Source organism: Rhinolophus hipposideros (genome assembly GCF_964194185.1).
Source record: "Rhinolophus hipposideros genome assembly, chromosome: 1".
NCBI classification, from domain to species: Eukaryota; Metazoa; Chordata; class Mammalia; order Chiroptera; family Rhinolophidae; genus Rhinolophus; species Rhinolophus hipposideros.
The window spans coordinates 16,742,192-16,763,611 of NC_138047.1; the positions used below are offsets into that span (position 1 = coordinate 16,742,192).

The following is a 21,420-nucleotide window of genomic DNA, read 5'->3' on the forward strand; positions in this document are numbered from 1 at the left end:
TAGACATTTGGTATCTTAGTCTCAGTGAGAAAGAACAGTATCAGATTTCTCTGTGTGAATCACTAGTTTAACCAGAAATCCTTCAACAGTTTCTTCCATCCCATACTCCGCTACTATGGTTTTCCACAATTGGGAATATTTCCATGGATAGTCAGCATTTACCAGAATAAGATTTCCTTACTCATTGTGCCCCTCTTGTGTACCAATTTCCAGAAAGGAGAAGAAAGGAGAGAATAACTTGTTAATATCAATTTGTTATTAGACTCATAACTTGTTTTCAATTAAGTCATTTTCTGAACAGGTGATAATAAGAAATATTTTATTAATATTTTTCTTTTTCATTAATATTACATGTTGATTTTATATTATAAGGCTTATGACATCACAAGTATGTTGTATTATCTGTTATACAAAAGCAATTTTTATTAAAATAAATATAATTGAGAAGGTGTAGCTAACACAAAATAGTAAAACAAATGATATGATTCCTATCGAACATAATTAAAATCTCCATAGCAACATAATCACTCCCTCAGTCAACCCTAATTAGATTTCATCCTCCCAGAACTTTCCCATCAGATCTCTTCACAGCGAATGCTATGAAAATGACAAAATTTTCTTAGGGCTCAGAGGCCTTCATTCAAACAACTTAGCACTTTTTTTTCTTGTTTTGCTATTTATGGCCTATCATCATACAGTTTTTTCGCGAAACAAAGAAACACTAAATAATAACAACAGTATTGAAAAACAAACTTTGAAATATTCTTTTGAGGGTCTATAGGGAATAGACTGGAAATCAAAGTACTTAAAATATTCAGTTCTTAATTTTAAAATAAATTTTCAGGAAAGATTATTTAATTATAGTTTATCAAAATGATGGACCACTATGTGCATATTAGTTTTCCAAATTAATATTAATGACATGAGAGAATAGTTGTAACATAATTAGACCAAAAAGAACAAATTCTAAAATAGTATGTATAGCAAGATCCCTTTTGTATGCTAGAAGAATATACTACAAAACGTTAACAGTGATCATTTCTGGGTGCTGATATTAATCGTGATTTTTTTTTCTTTTTCATGCTCTTCAGCACAGTTGACCCTAAAACAGCATGGGTTTGACCTGTATGGGTCCATGTGGATTTTTTTCAATAAACAGTGTAAATATATTTTTTTTCCTTATGATTTTTTTGGTGTTGTTCTGGTGCCAATTTTAAGTAGTGTTATTTAAGTCACCGCATTTTCCATTTTACAATGCCGTACTTATAAAGTGTATCTTTATTTCCTTTCCCTGTGCACAAATTTCATATTCAATATCAAGAATGCCCAGTTATTTATTATATAGCAGTTCCACTTTATAACTGCCATGGAATTTGCTACAAATTTGGGTCATTCCATATTTTCTGTGGAACAATGCTAAATCTATGCCCAAGGTTGGCTTAATCGACCTCTTTGGTGATTGGCTCAGAAGAGGCACCACCAAAAGGAGGGGCTCCACCATAAGGGAAGCCCCCAGGCATCCCTCCTGGTACACCTCCTGCACTCTGGTACAGTGTGGTAATGATGGGGTTGCAGCTGTCTTCCAGCTCTTTCTGCTGATGTTCAAATTCTTCCTTCTCTGCAGCCTGATTCCTATCAAGCCAGTTTAAGATTTTATTGCACTTGTCAAGAATCTTTTGTTTGTCCTCATCATTGATCTGGCCTTGACATTTTTCATCTTCAACAGTTGCTTCCATGTTGAATGCATAGGATTCAAGTGAATTTTTGGAAGACACCTTGTCCCTCTGCTTCGCATCTTCAGCTTTGTGCTTCTCAGCTTCCTGGACCATGCGCTCCATGTCTTCCGTGCTCAGATGACCCTATCATTAGTGATGGTAATCTTGTTGTCTTTTCCTGTACTTTTATCCACAGCAGAGACATTGAGGATGCCATTGGCATCAATATCAAAAGTGACTTCAATCTGAGGAGCACCAGGAGATGCAGGAGGCGTGCCTGTGAGGTTGAACTTGCCAAGCAGGTGGTTGTCCTTGGCTGTGGCCCACTTACCTTCATAAACCAGAATGAGTGCACCAGGCTGGTGGTCAGAGCAGGTAGCGCAGGTCTGTGATTGCACGGTAGGAATGGTAGCATTGCGCTCGATGAGGGTAGTCGTAACTCCACCAGCAGTTCCAATGTCGAGGGAAAGAGGAGTGACATCCAACAACAGCAAATTTGGGACATTTTCAGATTTGTCTCCCACACAGCATGGCTGTCTGGACAGCTGCACCATAAGCAAGAGCCTCATCAGGGTTGATGCTCTTATTCAACTCTTTTTCACTGAAGAAGTCCTGTAGGAGTTTCTGAATCTTGGGGATATGACTAGCACCACCCACCAGGACAATATCATGGCTCTGGGACTTGTCAAGCTTGGCATCCCTAAGGGCTTTTCTACAGGGTCCAGGGCGCCACGGAAAAGGTCAGCCCTCAGTTCTTCAAATCGGGCACAGGTGATAAAAGTAGAGAAGTTGATTCAATATTAATACTGGCCAGGGTGCTTTTTGTCTAAGCCATAAGCAATGGCAGCAGCAGTTGGCTCATTGATGATTCTAAGCACAATGAGACCAGCAGTGGTTCCAGCATCTTTGGAAGTCTGATGGTGAGAGTCACTGAAGTAAGCAGGGCCTGTGACAACAGCATTGGTCACAGTCTTCCAAAGGTAGGCTTCTGACATTTCCTTCATCTTTGTCAAAACCATAGATGGCACTTCTTCTGGATAAGAACTTTTTGTCTCTCCCTTGTATTCTACTTGGACCTTGGGCCTGCCATCATTATCCACCACCATGAAAGGCCAATGCTTCCTATCAGATCGAACAACGGTATCATCAGATCTACGTCCAACAAGTGTTTGGCATCAAAAACTGTTGGTGGGGTTCATTGCAACTTGATTCTTTGCACTATCACTGATCAACCTTGCGATAGCAGTAAAGGCGATATAACTTGGGGTGGTTTGGTTTCCCTGATCGCTGGCAATTACTTCCACTTTTCCTTGCTGGAAGACACCCCCACAAGAGTAGTAGGTGGTGCTGAGATCAATGCCAACTGCAGGTCTCATGGGCATGGTTGCTTGAGTGTAGGTGCGACTTAAGAAGAGACATCCTGACAGCTGTCCCTGTGTTCAGTGAGCCCTTCCTTATGATTTTCTTGCTAACATTTTCTTTTCTCTAGCTCACTTTCTTATAAGAGTACAGTATATAATATGTATAACATATAAAATATATGTTAATTGACCATTAATGTCATCAGTAAGGCTACTGATCAACCATAGGCAATTACCGTGTTTCCCCAAAAATAAGACCTAGCTGGACAATCAGCCCTAATGTGTCTTTTGGAGCAAAAATTAATATAAGACCCGGTCTTATTTTACTATAAGACTGGGTATAATATAATGTAAGACTGGGTCTTATATTAATTTTTGTTCCAAAAGACGCATTAGGGCTGACAGTCTAAGTCCTATTTTCGGGGAAACACAGTAGTAGTTGTGTAGTGAAGTTACACGTGGATTTTAGACTGCATGCAGGGTTGGTACCCGAAACCCCTGCACTTTGCAAGGGTCAACTATATTTTCCAAATATTTTGGAATGTATCAGTTGGGAATGCTTTGGGCTGCAGTCACTGAAAATCTGACTAACAATGGCTTAAACAAATATTAATTTACTTTATTGTACTTTTTCTTTTTACATTTTTACATATCAAGAAATCTGGAATGAGCAGTTGGCATTGTGTCAGTTGCTTAATAATGAAGTGCCTTCAATTTTTCCATCTTTAATTTTGCCACTTTTTTCCTTTTATAGGTGTTTTTGCCCCAGGATCACAACTCGTTCCCCAGTAACAAGGAATCACATCTGAGTTCAAGGTGGAAAATAAGACCAGAGATAGTGTTTATCATGACTGTTCCATTTTGTGTCTTTACTGGAGACCTTTTTTAAAAACTAACATTGCAAACTAATATTTTCTTACATCTTATTTGCCAGGACTAGGTTATAGGACCATCCCTAGCTGCACAGCATGTGGAGACATAATTGGTTTAGATTCAACCTAAGTCATTGCCTATATCCTATGGGAACAATGCCATCTCGAACAAAATCAGGATTCTTTTAGCAGGAAAGAAAATAGAAATGTGTACTGAGTACTGTGAGAGGCCGAAAAAGGCCCTGCCTCCCAAAGATATCCAGATTCTAATCTCTGGAACATTTGAATGTTACCTTAAAAGGGTAAAAAAGGGCAAAAAAAAAAAAAGGGCAAAAGGGTCTTCGTAGAATCCTAGGAGTTAAGGATCTTGTGGTGGGGAGATCATTCTGAATTATCTGAGTGGGCCCCAAATGCAATCACATGAATCCTTATAACAAGGAGGTACCAGGAGATTAGACACACACACACACTCCATGTGGAAATGATGTGGAAATAGAGCAGAGAGGGCTTAGAAGATAGTGGCCTTGAAGACTGCAGTAATGTGGTGACAAGCCCAGGAATTCAAACTGAACAGGCAAAGAAGCAAATAACACTTTCCCCTCTAGAGCCTACAGCACCAACACTGATTTTGGCTTAGTGATAGCAATTTCTGACTTTCGGCTTCCAGAACTGAGAAAATAAACTTCTGTTATTTTAAGCCTCCCAATTGATGGTAATTTGTTACAGCAGTCGAAGGAAACTAATACAGATAGGAAACTGACATTTTATGTCTGCCACAGATACTATATAGAGAGAGACTAAGTAATACGAGGTTGGACAGCTAAGTTCACAAAGTTGTTGCTAAGCTTTTTGATATCAGAGGGATTATTCATTATGAATTTGTACCAACTGGACAAAGAGTTAACCAGGTTTACTATTTGGAAGTGCTGAAAACTCTGCGTGAAAAAGTTAAATGATCTGAACTTTTCGCCAACAATTCATGGCTCTTGCATCACGACAATGCACCAGCTCACAGGGCACTGTCTGTGAGGGAGTTTTTAGCCAGTAAACACATAACTGTATTGGAACAACCTCCTTACTCACTTGATCTGGTACCCAATGACTTCTTTCTTTACGTGAGGATAAAGGAAATATTGAAAGGAGACATTTTGAAGACATTCAGGACATCAAGGATAATACGAGGACAGCTCTGATGGCCATTCCAGAAAAAGAGTTCCAAAACTGCTTTGAAGGGTGGACTAGGCGCTGGCATCAGTGCATAGCTTCCCAAGGGGAGTACTTCGAAGGTGACCATAGTGATATTCAGCAATGAGGTATGTAGCATTTTTTCTAGGATGAGTTCGTGAACTTAATTGTCCGACCTCATATAATACTACTTTTAAAGTCATATTATTTTTAGAAAAGTATTATTTTAAGAATGAAATAATTTGCAAAACAAAAAGCTCTTCCCGTATTTCCATTTCAAGGAAATAATATATTTTCAGCTACTTCAAATTTGAACAAGTCTTTACACAATCCATAGTCATCGATAACCAATCTCCACTGACTTCTGTAGAAATTGCCTGGGCATTTTCAAAATTGGATTTGGCTTTAGACAAATTACTGACACTTTGGCTTTAGAGTCAGCATTTTCTACTCATTCGTGAACTTAAGTTCGGAAAAACTAAATTTATGAGTAAAAACAGAGACTCGTGCTAAATCCAAAAGGTATAATTGGGGCAAGTTTTTAAGGAATAAATTAAAGAAATGGGGAATGGGAACTGCTCTATATTTTCCTCCAGAAACAAGGTTAAACCAGTAATAGTATCTTTAATCTACCATGGAAAAGAAGTGAGGAATGACAGAATATCAGTATTCACTTCAAAGCCAGTTATTAAATTTTTCCTTTTTTCCCTCCAGAACTCAACATGAGGTGGGCTGTTTTCAGACTATGATCTCTCTTTCATCAAAGTCAGCACTAGCTGTGAAGACCACCTGCTCCATGTAATTACCTTAAGCATACTCTCAGTGTCTCCTTATTCAAATGACCTATTTCTTGGTGAAATAAGACGTCACTTAACTTTGGCTGTGTGAAATATGCTCTCTCAACTATAAATTACTTATTCATGGGAGACAAGTGCGCCTGGATCAATTCAAAGCACTGATCTTGCTCAGTGGGGCCATCAGAACTCTATTCCCAAGGCTCAACTCGAGAGCAATCTAAAAATTATCAGATAGAAATGAAATGACTAGATAGGTCTGAAAACCAGCCAAATGTAAAACCTGCAGAAGTGTTCTTCTAAAAATCTCATTCTGGTAAATCTAAGAAGGGAATTCATTTTGCTTTTCCTTCATGTATGAAACAAATATTCAGATCCTACCTGGAAGGGAGCATAGTGTTTGGCAAATCCTTCTAATGCTTTTGTATTCATCAATTAACCATTTGTCCTAACTCTCTTCCCCAATACATATATTTATAAGTGTTCATGAACTTTCAAGTTTCAAGGTTAGAAAAAGAATCTCAGTAAGCAAACATCTGAAACAATCACTTAGCCTTATAGGTGAATAATTCTTATAGGTTGTAAGCTGGAGTTTTCATGGCATGAAGATTTCTCCTGTTTGATGCCATTTTACATCATGCTCTGTTGGCCATTCCCTTTGTCATGAAACTCTCTCTTCCGTTAAAGTCTGAGTATTGTCTTCCCTCTTCCCCTTCACTTGAACCCTGACACTGTTTTCTCCACTCCATTTTCTTCTGCCAACTATTTAAATACTGGTGACTCTCTCCTCTTTCCTTTTATTTATCTATTTTCTTAATCTCTTCCTCTCCCTTCTTCTTTCTGTCCAGGTTCTCCCTTCTCTTCCCTCTCCTGGGTCCCTTCCTTTCCCCTCTCCTCTCTCTTATCCTCCCTTGCCTTCTCTTATCCTTTGTTTTCTTTCTTTCTTTCTTTTTTTTAATTCATTTTCGCCCCAATAGAATTTTATTTCCTTCCATGGTAAGACTGTTATCTACCCAGAAGTGATTTCTCTAGCCCTGATAAAAAAAAAAAAGAGGAAGGGATGCATACAAAAATTGTTTAATCAAATTGAAATGTGGATAGAGGGATTGGCTGCCTACAAGTAAGATCCTCATTAGGACAAGAAACAGAGTGGAAAGGCCTTGGAAATATCACACAGTACCCTCCTTTCATTCAAGCTAATACTTTTCCTACATCAGCATTTGCAAAATATTCCAGAGTATACTGGTTCTGCAAGATGGTCCTGGGGGGAAAAAAAAAAGAGTCCAGCTGACAAATTAATTTGGGAAAAAAACTGCATACCATATCTCCCTTGTGAATTTCAATGAATATAAGCATCATAAATATTGAAAAATCTTAGAGGAGATCAATATATTTGTGTTTCACCCAATACTGTACAAACTTACTTGACCATGAAACCTTTTTTATAAGTTAACTAATCTCCCTGAACTTCCCTTTGGCCAATGCAGAAGCTTCTAGTATTCTCTGCTTTAAGTATCACCCTCTCCCAATTTGCTCTACATTTCCACCAGAATTATCTATCCAAAACATGACACATCTCAAAACCCCTCTGCTTATAAAAATCCAGTGGCATTAGACTGTGAGCCAGATGATATCCGTATTCCTCAGTAGAACCCAGAGGGATTTTTAGTGATTCTATCTTTAACCTACTTTCTGCTCATATCTTTTGCCACTCTCTCATCTTCACCCACCCCACCATCCTCACTGCACCCAATACTCTACTAATCACCAAGATACTTGAAATATGGAAGATACCCACTCATGCCTAGTTTGTCCCCTTCCTATTTCTGGTATGTTGTTGCTTTTTCTGGATAGCTCACAGAGCTGCTCCTTTAAAAAGCTTTTTCTTGATTACTTTTCCCTTTATCCAAGTGACTCAGTTGTTCCTAACTTTGTATTTCCACATAACTTTGTGAATACGTCTAGAAACAATAGGTTCTGGAACCTATTGTACCTAGTAAATTTCGAGCCTCTATACCTATGCAGACCCATGTCAGACCCTCAGTGCGATGTCTGAGCACATGAAAGGTGGCGAGCTCAAATTGAGATATGCTTTATCCATAAAATACACACTGGATTTTGAAGACTGAGGTGAAAAAAGAAGCATGTATTATTGATAACTTTCATTATATGTTGAAATGCTAATATATTGGATACATGTAGTTTCTTAAATATGTTCTTAAATCGATGTTGCTATTTCACTTTTTATATTACTAGAAAACTTAAAGAAGATACATGCTCACATTCATGGACTTCAATGCTGTACTGCACAGTATCGTTCTAGAAGGATGTCACCCTCTCTTGTCATTACTGTATCTAGCTGTTACTTGTAACTGACTCTCCGCAAATGCATCTTGAATAAATGTGATTTATTAGCAAAGTAAAAAAAAAACAAGTTAGAGAAAGATCTTGCAATCCGAAGCTGTAGATTTTTCTCATGCATAATATATGTGGATATTCCATAAACACTGTATAGATGGTGCACATAGAACATAGTATGGCTTTGATGGAAACCGTCATCACTTAACTCCTTCATTGAAGACCTCAGAAAATAATTTCCCCACAAAACATATCCTAAAAGGCAAAGGTGTGCCACGTGTTAATATTAGTTGAAAAAACCATGCTTTTAAAAACATATTAGGAGAACTATAAGTATGGTATGCCATTTGCACAGATCTCTAATATTATGGATTTTTCTAGACTATCTAGTCAAATGTCTCATGAATAAAACTTCAAACACCGTATCCTTTTGTTACCCATGGCAACAACAACATTCCTTTCTTAGATGGAAAGGAAAGAGATGGGAGGGGAAAGGAAGGAAAAGCTTAAGACCTAGGGACTCCTATAAATAGCATTACAGCCTCTGCAACTTCCCGTGAAAGCCAGGCCACTGTACTTCACTGGCCATAGATAAAAATCTCAGTTGTAAGGCTGCCCAAGCCCTCTATCACTTCTGGTCATAGAATTTCTTCCAGGAATCACTTTGAGGGCACAGTCCTTGACAGAAATGAAATAGAGATTCTGGCCAAAGACTGGACAAGAAATCAAACCCTCGTGAGTTTTTATCTTAGGGGTACCTCTCTGTATAACCTTGACAGGACTGCTTTCTGTCTATGTCTTAAGATGTATCAGAATTAAAAAACTAATTTTGAAAACTTCCGTATATAGTAATTGGAACAATCTAATGCTAAGGATGATTATCTCATATGTTTTAATCCATATCAAAACTGTTTACATCAAGGCATATAATATGATGTTCCTTTTCTTCAGCGAAAAATCCAAAGTTACTTCATCAACAGATGAAGATGTCATTTATAAAAGATTTAATAACTAGAAAAATAATCTATAAATTATTTGCTCTGTCCCTAATTTTTTCTGTATATCCTCTACGATACATCTGTGTTTTCTCCATATATAACACAGAACATAAATTCCTGTTAAAGACAGTTTTGCTGTTTCCAGTTAATGGGGAAAATGAGCAGAATAAGCCACTATGTATAAAAACAAACTTTTTGTTTGTTTGTTTTTAGCTATGTTCCCTGATGTGTCTTAAAGATTTTGTTTTGTAATAACCAATTTATGAGATGAATGTTTTGGTTTTTTTTTAATTAATACTGCTTTATTTCCCTAACTGAACAATAAACAATCCTGCACTTGGGAGATCACGTGTGGGCAGCCCAAAACTGCCACCACCATGACTACAAGCATCAGTGGTGAGGGCACCAAAGCTCATAAGCAGCTTAGCTTAGCAAGGCTGCTAAATCCTCAATGAAAATCAAATCTGCCTATACACATGTTTTTAGAGATGAGACATATACTCAAAAAAAATCAGTATAAACTCACATCCTATCATTTATTAATCTCATATATTCTCCTAAATTATAGTCTAATATTAAAAAAATGGGGAGGAAGGAGAAAACCGGAATAAACACGATGGCAATATCCTTTTGTGCATGAAGTTGTTGTATAAAGGGCAGCTGAATCCAATGAACCACCTGTTTTAGCCCTAGATTTATTTATTTCAGTAAGGCACTTATAACCTCAGGTGTACACATTATAAGAATAGAAGAAATTATCACATGGATATTGTATTAAATACTTGCCTAAGGACATTGTATTAAATACTTGCCTAAGGTTGTGGTGAAGCTATAAAATTCATTCTTGTATTTACCTAGCTAATATTTATTAACTGCTTTTACCATGACCGGTACTGGCCCAGGGGCTGGGCGGACACCCATACTATCAGGAGGCCTGGAAGTGAGTGGAGGAGACAGAAGGCAGGGGGTACAGTACAGAGGAGCAGATACTCCACAGCAGGGGGCGAGGATAGGTGCTGCAGGGCACAGAGGAGGCGACCCAGCTCCATCCTGGGCAGGGATGTTCTCTATGAAGAAGTGCATCAAGCCGCGACCCGAAGGACCAGCAGGGATAATGCAGGTAAGGAATCTGAGAAGGAGGAGCAGGTACAAGGACCTGAGGAACGGGATCAGCTGACTGGAACTCAGAGGTATTTAAATAGCTGAAACTCAGTGCAGGAGGGCTGCTCGAGAAGAGATAAAGTTGGAAAAATGTACTGCTGTCATTTCATGGAATTCCTGCTGAAGCAGAAAAGACATACCTCACCTTCAAAAGATGATTTCATCATATGGAGAACAGTGTGGAGAGGCAAGATTAGAAGAATAACAGTCACTTAGGAGACTACAAGAGTTATCCAGGAAGGAGGGTAAAGGTGAAGACATGAAGACAGTATGTGGACAAATTGTTGCATCAGAGAAAGATTCAAAAGCACAATTGTTCGGGACTTGGTAATTACTAGATGTGACAAGAATTTGTGAGAAGCGAGAAGTCAAGAATGACAGTGAGATTTCAGGTCTGAACAGAGCAGTGGGTGGGGTTTAGTTTAAGGTGGCTGGGAACACAGTGGGAGGGGTAGTGAGGTGTGGGGAGTGGGGTGTTGAATTCAATATTGCCTTTGGGGTTCCCATCAGAATCACCAGAGAGTTCTACACTGGATATACCTGTACATTGATGCTTGAAATCATGGGGAAGTGACAATCACCAGGTTCACAAGGCTACATTCATCCTACTTAGTAAAATGATTTATTATCTATTACCTTTGGATACCATCCATGTCTGAAGTTTCACTCATTAGATATTTGATTGGATATTTCAGGAAAAAAATCTGTAATATTAGAAACTTACCAATGGGACACCATACTCATGATACTGTTAACGTGGTTTAAAAGTATGGTTTTCCAACTAATATTAACATGTGGTGACATTTTTTCTTTTAGGATATATTTTGTGAGGAAATTATTTTCTGTGGCTTTCAATCAAATAGCAAAGTAGTGAAAGTTTACACAAAAGCCATTTAGTTTTCAACGTGCAACATACTTACAATGTTTATGGAATAGTTACATGTAGTAAGCATAAGACAAATCTACAATTTCAGAATTTCAGGACGTTCTCTAACTTTGCTTTTACTTGCCAACAGATAACTCTATTTAAGGCATTAATTGTAGCTCAGACATTACGTTTACATAGCAGAAAATAAAGGAGGGTGAACCAGTGATAAGAATGTATGTAGATAGCAAAGCAAGATTAAATATACACACTGTAATGTCTCCCGGGCATGGAAGTAAAAGAACTACACAAACCATCTCCCTCCATATTTTCCCTCCCATCTAAATCATTGATTCTGCTCATCACCAGGGTTACTTCTTGCTTACATTTTATGACCTCCTAACGTCATTTCAACTTTTGTTAGTGAATCTAAGCATGATGCCAGTTTTGCCTTTTCCTTTATTTTCTATGGAAAATAGTTCCAGTTACTTGATTTTCATGGTAATCATGCTTGAACTTGAAAAAAATAACCCGGTGTCCCAGAATATACTTGGACTTATTTTCCTGTTTCCTATTTAATTCTCTTGTTGTCTTCCATAAAGTGGTAGAGGTTTGCGAGATGAACCACCATTTACATCTGTGGGCACTGGGCACCCAGCACTTAGGTCGGCTGGCTTACCCAGCGGTGAAGGCTCAGCTTCATTTGTGGTGAGCCAACCTCCCTGACACTCAGCTGTGCCAAAGGCAATGCTCCACAAGCCCCATGGTTTACCAGGGTGTGCAAGTCAAGGGAAACTGGGCTTTGCCCTCTTCTCTATTCACCTGCAAAAAGGTCTTGAAAAAAACAACCACACAAAACAATGGGTAAAGGACCAAATACCCATTTTCATCTTTACCAAGTCAAGATGGAGCCCAAGTGAAATGCATCACTAAATGCATGAGAGTGCTATTTATCCTGTGTTTCTTATATCAGTTAACTGTTATTCTCTCATGGGCTCTCGTCCACTCTCAATTAACTACCATGTGTAAGAGTTTTGTCAATGAACTATCACCTCCCTCAATCCCCTCCTTTCTAGTCTTCTGTCTCAGCCCAATTTAGGTCCCACTGCTTTTTTTACCAGGCAATGGGGCTGCTTTCCAGGACCCTTTTCAGCCAGGACCCTCCTTTCCATGTACAACAATGTACACAAAGAAACAATCATAGTAATTTCCTCCAGAAAACCTTCAATGACTGCCTCACTTGTTACTAAATTAAGTTCAGCTTTCTCCTTCAAGGACTTACTTATACATAGTGCCTCTAGCCTGTCTCCTTGACCTCTCAGCAATATTTCCATTTGTCTCAAGCACAAGTCACTGGACCACTCACCACTCTCCACATCTGCTGTACATAGTTTGTACATATTTCTACTCCCTCTGTCTGCAATTCCCTTCCCCAGCTTCTCAGCCTACCGAAATCCTACTGTCGCTTCAAGATTCAAATCAAATGGTACTTCCTCCATAAATCCATTCGTTATGCATGCTGTGGAAATTAATTATTGCCATTTTTTTTTGTTTTGTTTTATAATCTGGGCTTCCAAAGTTGTTGGTAATATCTCTACAATGTATGGTGTGTGTGTGTGTGTGTGTGTGTGTGTGTGTGTAAATTTAACGGTAGATCTTTGAACTGAACCAATTTAACATTTCCTATTTTGCCTATTCGTGAGTGGTTCTGAAGGTCCACGGCGTATGTTATTTATGGTTTTGCCTAAGTACTGATTGCATTACCACTGTGGGGAGGATATGCTGGAATGAATCTCACAACTAGTTGTGAATTCAGCTTGTGTCCCAACATCCCAGCATCTACGTTCTTTAGACAAGGTCAAATACAATCTGGGGGGGGGGGAAATTATATGCTATAGTAATATTCCTCAATTGTGGAATAGACATATTCCTCAGAAAATATAAAAAAGGACTAACCTTCATTGAGTGTTTAGCATTTGTCGAGGGTTATTCTATGCATTTCATATATATTATAACATTGAATTCTCACAACAGTTTGTATAGAAGGTACTATTGATATACCCAATTTATATATAAGAAAACTAAGGAAAAGAAGGCACAAAACTACTAATTACAGAGGCAGGGTTTGAACCAAGGCCACGTTACTCTGTAGTTTGCACCTTTAACCAACCCAGTGCGCTGTCTGCCCGGTGGTTAATGTGGAAGGTCTACTACAGGTATACTGTAGCCTACCCACCTATATAGGTAAATCATATATCTCTCCCCCTTTTGGGGACAGAGACCATGCCTTCTGGTATACTTCCTCAAAGTGTTCAGCGTTGTTCCTTGTAAACAGTGGACTCTAGTACGAACAAAAGGTTCACTAAAATGTTGACCCTCGGTACTTCTTCAACCCAGAAAAAGATCCCATTCACTCAAAATTCTTTCTTCTTCAATGTGAGGCTATAGATTCTCATTTGCCTTTGGATTTTTCCCTAAAAATTAATTTAATACATATTGGAATCATTTAGCTTCTTCACTGCAGCTCTGTATGTAATCATTGGCACAGAAAGCACAGCATTAGGGAGGAAGCCTTTACACCGAGGGACCAGTTGTCAGAAACAGAGCTAAAGTAGGTTTGAAACACCTCCAGGCCTCCATGGTCCCTAGTGTTCTGAAGTATTCAAATTTTTACTTTTTGACCCATTGCTGTTAAGATCATTTTGATTTTATAGAAACAAAAGGCATAATGACTTATAAAGCCTACCCTATGCGAATTTATATACTCGTTTCTTTCATTCTGGGCAAGGGGAAATATATTTCATTAGCATTCGAGTTAAGGCACAGGAAAGGCGGTGTGACCAAATGCCATAACCAACACATGCTTGACTAAAAACACTGGGAGCGTTTTAGGATACATCAGAAGTAGCAGGAAAATGCTTCATAAACACAGGATATGGAAACCACTATCCACGGACAGCAAGGCTGCTCCTAAATGGAGCCTGTTTGTTTATCTTTTAAAACAGACTGCAAATATATTACCCCTGGTTTTAAGGGATCTACTTCATTAGATGAAGAAATTGCTTTTTTCCTTGCTACCAAGTGGCTCTTCACCAGGGATAGTGGGTCTCATGGCCAAATGTCAAGGTCTAAATACTTAAATTTCATCTAGTGGAGAAAGAAAAATCACTTAAGGTTAGAAGGTCCCAGGGGTTGTACTATCACTCAAGATTTTACAAACACTGGACAACACTGATATTTACTGGCATAAAGCTCCTCTCTGTGTAAGGGAAATGGAATGAACATGATGAATTGTGGTTTGCTATACGGAAATGAACAACTTGGAATATTTTTTAAGTTATTCAGCAAGCTAAACATTTTCATCCTCAGTGGTCAGTGTTAATAAATTACCTGAAATAGTCTCTAAGTTACAGATAGATTCTGAGTATCTTCAAGCAGAACAGCACACATGAAGACCTACTCTGTGAGCCAAAGCATGGGAGGTAAGGGTGGAATGTGCAAACCTAATATGTGGCTGCCAGATAAAATGCTGGGGTCTGTGCCGGCCTGTGCGAGCCAAGAGGAAGCAAGTTTGACTCCCACAGGAAAGGATGGCAATGTGCGTTTGAACTAACAACCCCAAATCGATTGATAGGTCATAAAATCAAGACCTCTAGAATGGTATTTTCGACATTTGTGTTCTTAACTCTGCCTTTCCAAGACTGGGGACTCATGCAAGCTCTTTCTTAGTTATGCGTTTATTCTTTATCCTTCAAAATGGGAAAGAAATGGGTTTTTGTACTTTACACTTAGGATACATAAGGCTCTCATGTAGAAGACTTTAATTTTAGAAAAGACATTGCCTTTAATATGAGCCAAGTATAAGAGGCAGAGCAGCTTCTTAGATTGGCATTTATACCACTTCTCTGAAGTTAACTGCTCTGGCTTGATTTTGCAAGGAGTGACTGTAAATGTTCATTTCAGGAACGAATTATCTGAATGAGGTGGTTGTGACAGATACTGTCTTGCTGAATCCTACTCTTGAACGGAAAAAATAAAATGCCTTCTCTTCTATGCCCCCTTTGAGATCTTATCCACACAGCACATGGTTATAATATTAATCCGAACAAGGTGAGAGGAGACCATCAATCTATGTTTCGCATTGGGGAAATACTGACAAGAATATGCAGAACTCCCTTGAAAAATAACAACATAAAAAAGAACAGGGGAGAGGGGATAAGCCATATGATAGCATAGAGAGAATAGATGTGTAGAAAAGTTAATGCAAGACATCAGGCGCAAACTGTCTTTCAATGCTGCCAATCCCCCACCCCACGCCCCCACACACACAAATGAAAAGAGCAAGTACACGTCCCCAATGACAAATTCTGGAAGTGAGGCACAAAACAGAGGTGACATTGAGCCTTCCAAGAACAATCCTGTGCATTGGCCTAAATCTTGATGTGTCAAGCAAATATTACAAGGAAGTAATTAGATCAGCTATCGAGGGATGAGTAAAGACTTTTTTTTTTTTTTTTTTTTGCTAAAACCTCTCATTGCTTTCTCTAAGTGTAAGGAGAAAGCTTTTTATAAGTTTGTTTTTACTACCAAGTGTCCATTGAGCAGATGGTACATGAAGGTGCTGTGTTTCTTAAAATGTGTTTTTTCCCCAAGCAAGCATAACACACATAAGAATCACCTGGGGAACTTTTAAAAATCACATTCTTGAGTCCTGTTGCCAGAAGGTCTAATTGAATAGGAGTGGTGGTGCCCAGAGGTGCCTGGGGCTGGGGCTTTAGTCTACACTGTCCACATCAGTTTTCCCGTCACTCAAATAAAATAATAACTAATTTCAAGTACAAAACTTACATACATCTTGAAATGTGAAACGTTAGAAAATTTTGCTATTTTTATTAAAATGAAACAGACCCAAGGAGAAAACACTGCGCAGGCTTCAACACCCTTTACTACAGTCATCTTAACCCTGACCTCATCTTCCAGCCGAGTTGCTGACCTATTCCCCGCCCACCCCCCCGCAAACGCCCTCCCCGCCGAAATTCTAGACCAGCCAGTGTAGTAGGTCTGTGCAGAACAGATTTCCACATTTTTAAAAAGAGACATTCCAGGTAACTCTGAGGCAGAGTCTATTATTCATTCTTACCTTTTATCAGTTCAGTGGCAGCCACCTGCTAAGCAGGAAATATTGAAAAATACCATTGCAGTTTAGTTGATGAAAATGAGGTTTTTTTAAAAAAAAAACTGAATTGAATAGCAGCTTCCTGCCAGCCCCCAAGAGGTGAGAGACTGGTACGAAGGTGCAAGCTGCAGGAGAAATGCTGGAGGATTAACCATGGCACAAACACCATTGCCTCTAGAAGAAAAAGAAATGCATGCTTTTGCCTTTGACCAGACAGGTGTGCCATCTACCTGTGTATAGAAAAAGGCAGTGATTTGTATAGTCTGCATGGATGTAGAAGAGACAGTTATTTATTGCACGAGGAATACACTGAAGTGAGGAAGCCACTTGGACAATATTAAACGGCACAGATGTCTCACTAGAGATATTTTTACAGACACAGAGCTAATGTAATTCCTTGTCAGTACCACTGCCTTCCTGAGCACCTTCAATAGCTGCTCCTGAGATCCTGCATTCTACATGTGCCTGACCGAATACTAGACTGAGGTATCCGCGGCTGTCCTATCAGGTCATCTTCCCTCTGCCCAACAGTGTGTCTGTGACAGCGGCCAGCAGCTGTCTGTTGTCCGACACAACTGTCCTTCTGAGGAATCCTGTGGTCTGGAGTTCGTCCCTTCTGACCTGTGTCCGTCCCTGACTCTACACCTTCACTGACAGGCAGCCATGTACCCAGCTTCCTCAGGGCAGCCCCGTTACTCAGATGAGTCACCTAAAGAGATGACCCCTTTCCAAAGAAAAAAACATTTATTCAGAGCTGAGCTCAAAGACTAAAACTTCATAAACAGTAACCTCATAAGTGGTCAATGTTATCCTATGTATATTTTAACCACAATTAAAAAATATATTAGAAGTTTTCACTCTATCATTTAGCTTTTTTTTTTTTTTGCCAAACTTAATTGTTCGAAATTCTCTTAATTTTGTATTTTTGTAGGTTAATCTACAAGTGCTGTGGATTTTCTCTACAAGCTATTAACTAAAAGGATGCTTTGTTTTTTTAAGTAGCTGTGGAAATTGACAATAAACCAATTAAAGGCAATTTTCCACATCTTTTTTGCCTTCAGCAGAACCTTCTTATTTGAACAATAATTCAAGTAAAATTAAATGAAAATCTCTCTGCAGTCTTTGGGCTAGTCAGATCAACAAAGTAATCTAAACCCACCATAACCCCATTGGAAATACCCAACAAAACTTTTAGAACTACTATTTTTTAGTACTGTTGTCTCAGCTCCAGAACTGTATCAGTTGAAGTGAGAACATAATTTTGAGCTGTTTTCACATTATACTTACTGGTTTTTAGTGGATTATTTAAAAAAGAAAAAAAAATGGCAAAAGATCCTAAAAATAAAGGTAGCATTGAAATAATAGGTACACATAAAGATATCTGTCTCCTAATTCAAAGGTAAAACATCACACATAAATTTAACAAAACAAATATTTAATTTGCATTTGGGGTAGGTCTTTAATACATTCTCAAACTGGATTATTGGCAATTAAGTGAGTCTCAAGTCTATGAAAGTCGGCTTGGATGCCACTGGGGGAATGTCCATCCTATATCCCCATCATCAGTTTACCCATACCTAACTTTGTACTTTGATGCCTTGTTCTTAAAGTTCTTGTTATACAAACAGGAAGCAAATGATATACGTGGTCTGCTGATTACAATAATGCCTGTTACCCAGCTTTAAACATTGATATCAGAATTAGAGAGACACATTTCAAGACTCTTCTGCCATGTGTTTATTACAAAGTTGTTAAGACTTTTGGGTAGTTATAGATTCGCAGAATGTCGATCCTGGGGGCTTTTTAGAGGAGAATTTGCACTGCACTTAAGGGATGACAGATACACCCATGCTAATAAAGAGGACATCCCAAGTCCTTTCCAGGCCAATATACCTCCCAGTCATGACTGGATGAGTCAGCGTGTAATAGGAGCAGTTAGAGGTCATGCCGAGATAAGTCCCTAAACACCCCCTGAGGTATGGATAATCCTATCAAACAAACAAACAAACAAGCAAAACCACAGACAAACTACTTTAACAAGCAAGCCCAGCTTTAGAGAGAAAGTATTTTGAAAAGGAATAAAAGAGAAAACTTACATATAAAAAGTACAGTAATAATAATATATGCTGTTTCCTGTAGTATTTTCTATGAAATATGCCATTAACATATATTAGTTAATTTAATCTTGACAAAAATCCCCATGACATACATTCTTTTATTGTGCTATTTTACAGATCAGGAAACTGAGGCAAGAGAGATTAAGGAATTTACTGAAGATCATACAGATGTGACTGGCTTGACTTATGAACCACACATTCTGATTCAAGAGGTGCATTTATCTTAATTTAGATGCCAGATTGCTTCTCCAAGAAAATGAATTTCAGTTGCTGGCTTCAGCAAGAATTGAGGGAGCTCTTTTGAATTCATTCCTAAAATGACCAGGATCTGAAGTCAGCTCTGCATTGCTTAGTGTTTTTCTTCCTCCCCCTTCTTTTCAAGGATGGGACAGTGTAAGAGCATCTGCTGAATGGTGTTACTTTATCAATTAAACAGAGTCACCTAGACTCCCTTTGTGGTCAACTGGGTGATGTATTTGAGCAGCTATGCAATACTGTTATTTATCTGAATTACTGATGTAGTGACTAAGAAAGAATGCAAGCAAAATACGTGTCGCCAGTGTTTTAAATAAAGCCTGGATCCAGAAGAGTGTAAATGGCACTTTCCAGAGACAAATGTTCATTCCTAAGTGAATGTCCAAGCACCAGTGACAAGTAGATTTATGACAATGGAATAGCATAAGCCTGGAAAATCTACTTTGTACCCAGACCTCATCTCTGCTGATCAACCTTCCCCGATTCCCCAATCATGACTTATCCATCATATACCAATGGTCCTCTCTCTTTTGTTTGTGTATAATTGTCCTCTTTCGTTCTACCCATATTTCTGCCTCTAGTATTTTTCTGGCTTATTCCTATTGATGCAAGTAGGTTTGCTGGGGGGCCCCTCTCTGGGCCTCTTGCTGCTTCAACCACACTTCACCCCCATCCACAAGGAGGCGGTGCTAGTGAAATATGACATGTTGATACAGAATAGAAACAAAAGGGCATGTGAATATGTAATTCACAAAGCCACTGGGAAAATACATTTTGGCATATCTGCTGAATCTGCTGCTGGACGTTGGGCACTAGAGTAAATTACCAAGGAGCACTTCTAAGACGAGCTGTCCAGTTTTCAGAAGTAAATCACGGAGAATTATTTAGGTACCACAAGGCAGCCATCACAGAATTTATCTTTCTGTCTAGGAATCCTTACGGCTGTGTTTATTAACTTTAAATTAGTGAACCCACTTGGAATGGGTTTACTTTTGTCCAGCATCTATCTCCTCAGTGCCTTCCCTTCATACATCAGATCGCCAGATACCCATAATCTCTGCTCTTCGTTCATAATAATAATAAAAAGACAAAAATACCTCCATTCACTTTTTTTTTTTTTTACCAGATTCAGAAAGTTAATGAATGCATCAGGTTCTGTCACTTGAGGTTATAGACTCGAAAAATGATGGGGTTGGTATTTAAAAATTGATCATCATGAGTAATAACTACCTTTCCACTGCTCTTTAAAAGCTTTTTATGACTTTTATGAATCAAGTCCCTCTAAAAAGCATGAAATGTTATTTGGAACTACAATTAAAATATTGCTTTTTGAAAGAGAGAACGGACAAAAAGTTGAAACATTTGATAATATACTTCCTGAAAACCCAACCAAAATAAAAGGCACTACTTTTGAACCCCTCTTATTGGGGGAAAAATGATTTTGATCAGACATAGGAAATTAGTCTAAATTTGAATTGAATATACAGAGTAATGGTTGTTTTTACTTGGGAGGGAAACTAGTGAACTAGGATACAGGGTAAGATGGGAAATTTACTTTTTACTTTTGTTTGTTTGACTTTTTAAAATATCATATATTAATTTTTCAGATATTAAAAATTGATTACTTAATGAACATTGTATATTTACTTTATTAATTAACATTTATTAAATGTGATGTGACAAACAAAATAAAATAGATTTAAAATTCTAAATACTTTTCTTATTCAATCTCCAACTAGAAATTTGTGGAGAATGGAAGGGAGGGCAAATCCTTCACATAATCAAGGAAAACAATTCATGGTCATCATTATCTTTTTAATTCATGTCATCTTTGATTTTTAATTTCATGTACAACTGCCTGCAATTCCACACGCTACTTTAATCAGCATACATCTACATTCTTAAATTTTGGGGCCAGAATTAGCTGGATGACTTCAACTCTTCTCTTCCCCATTATGTAAATCAGTACTTACCTCCCCACCCCACCCTTTTTTATCATCATAGTTATATGTACCCATAATGGACTCATGAAAAAAATATTACTAGTGATGGTCCCAAGAGTTAAAAATCAAATCCTTAAACTTAATTCTACTTCTTGAAGCATTTAAAAGACAGCCTTAGCAGTCCAATAATAAAAAATAACCAGTATATTCATATATACTGAAAAATAAAAGGCAGTGTGATATGCAAACAATATGACTTATTGGTGCCATTAACAGAAATAATTTTATGAAATGCACCAATCATTCATTTTTTAATGCGTGAAATATTTGTATTCCGGAGTATCTTTTAAATAGAAAGATAAACTAATGCGTTCAGATTCTGCTACTAGTGAACCAGAAAATAAGATGGTATTTCCAATTCATTTCGTGTATTACTTGTGTGGATGATTGAAGCTTTTGAAAATTAAAATGCTTAATAAAAAAAGATTCATTTTTTTTAGTTCATAAATAAATGACCAGACATCTATATTTTTAAGTTACTTTTTGTTTTGAAATTGTGTTGATCCTAGCAATAACACAAGATATCATCTTTAAGTTCATTTAAGGTTTAAATAAGTTTG

At 38.0% G+C, this 21,420-nt stretch overlaps 1 protein-coding gene and 1 pseudogene across 3 annotated transcripts in view; both read right to left on the minus strand.

Moving 5' to 3' along the window:
• PLXDC2 (plexin domain containing 2) overlaps nucleotides 1–21,420 on the minus strand; it is a 393,562-nt gene that overhangs the window by 152,958 nt on the left and 219,184 nt on the right. The window lies entirely within an intron of this gene.
• LOC308495825 (heat shock cognate 71 kDa protein-like) lies at nucleotides 1,440–3,097 on the minus strand (annotated as a pseudogene). The gene is made up of 2 exons: nucleotides 2,523–3,097; nucleotides 1,440–2,492 (listed from the first exon to the last, which is right to left on the minus strand). The product of its transcript is annotated as a heat shock cognate 71 kDa protein-like (transcript).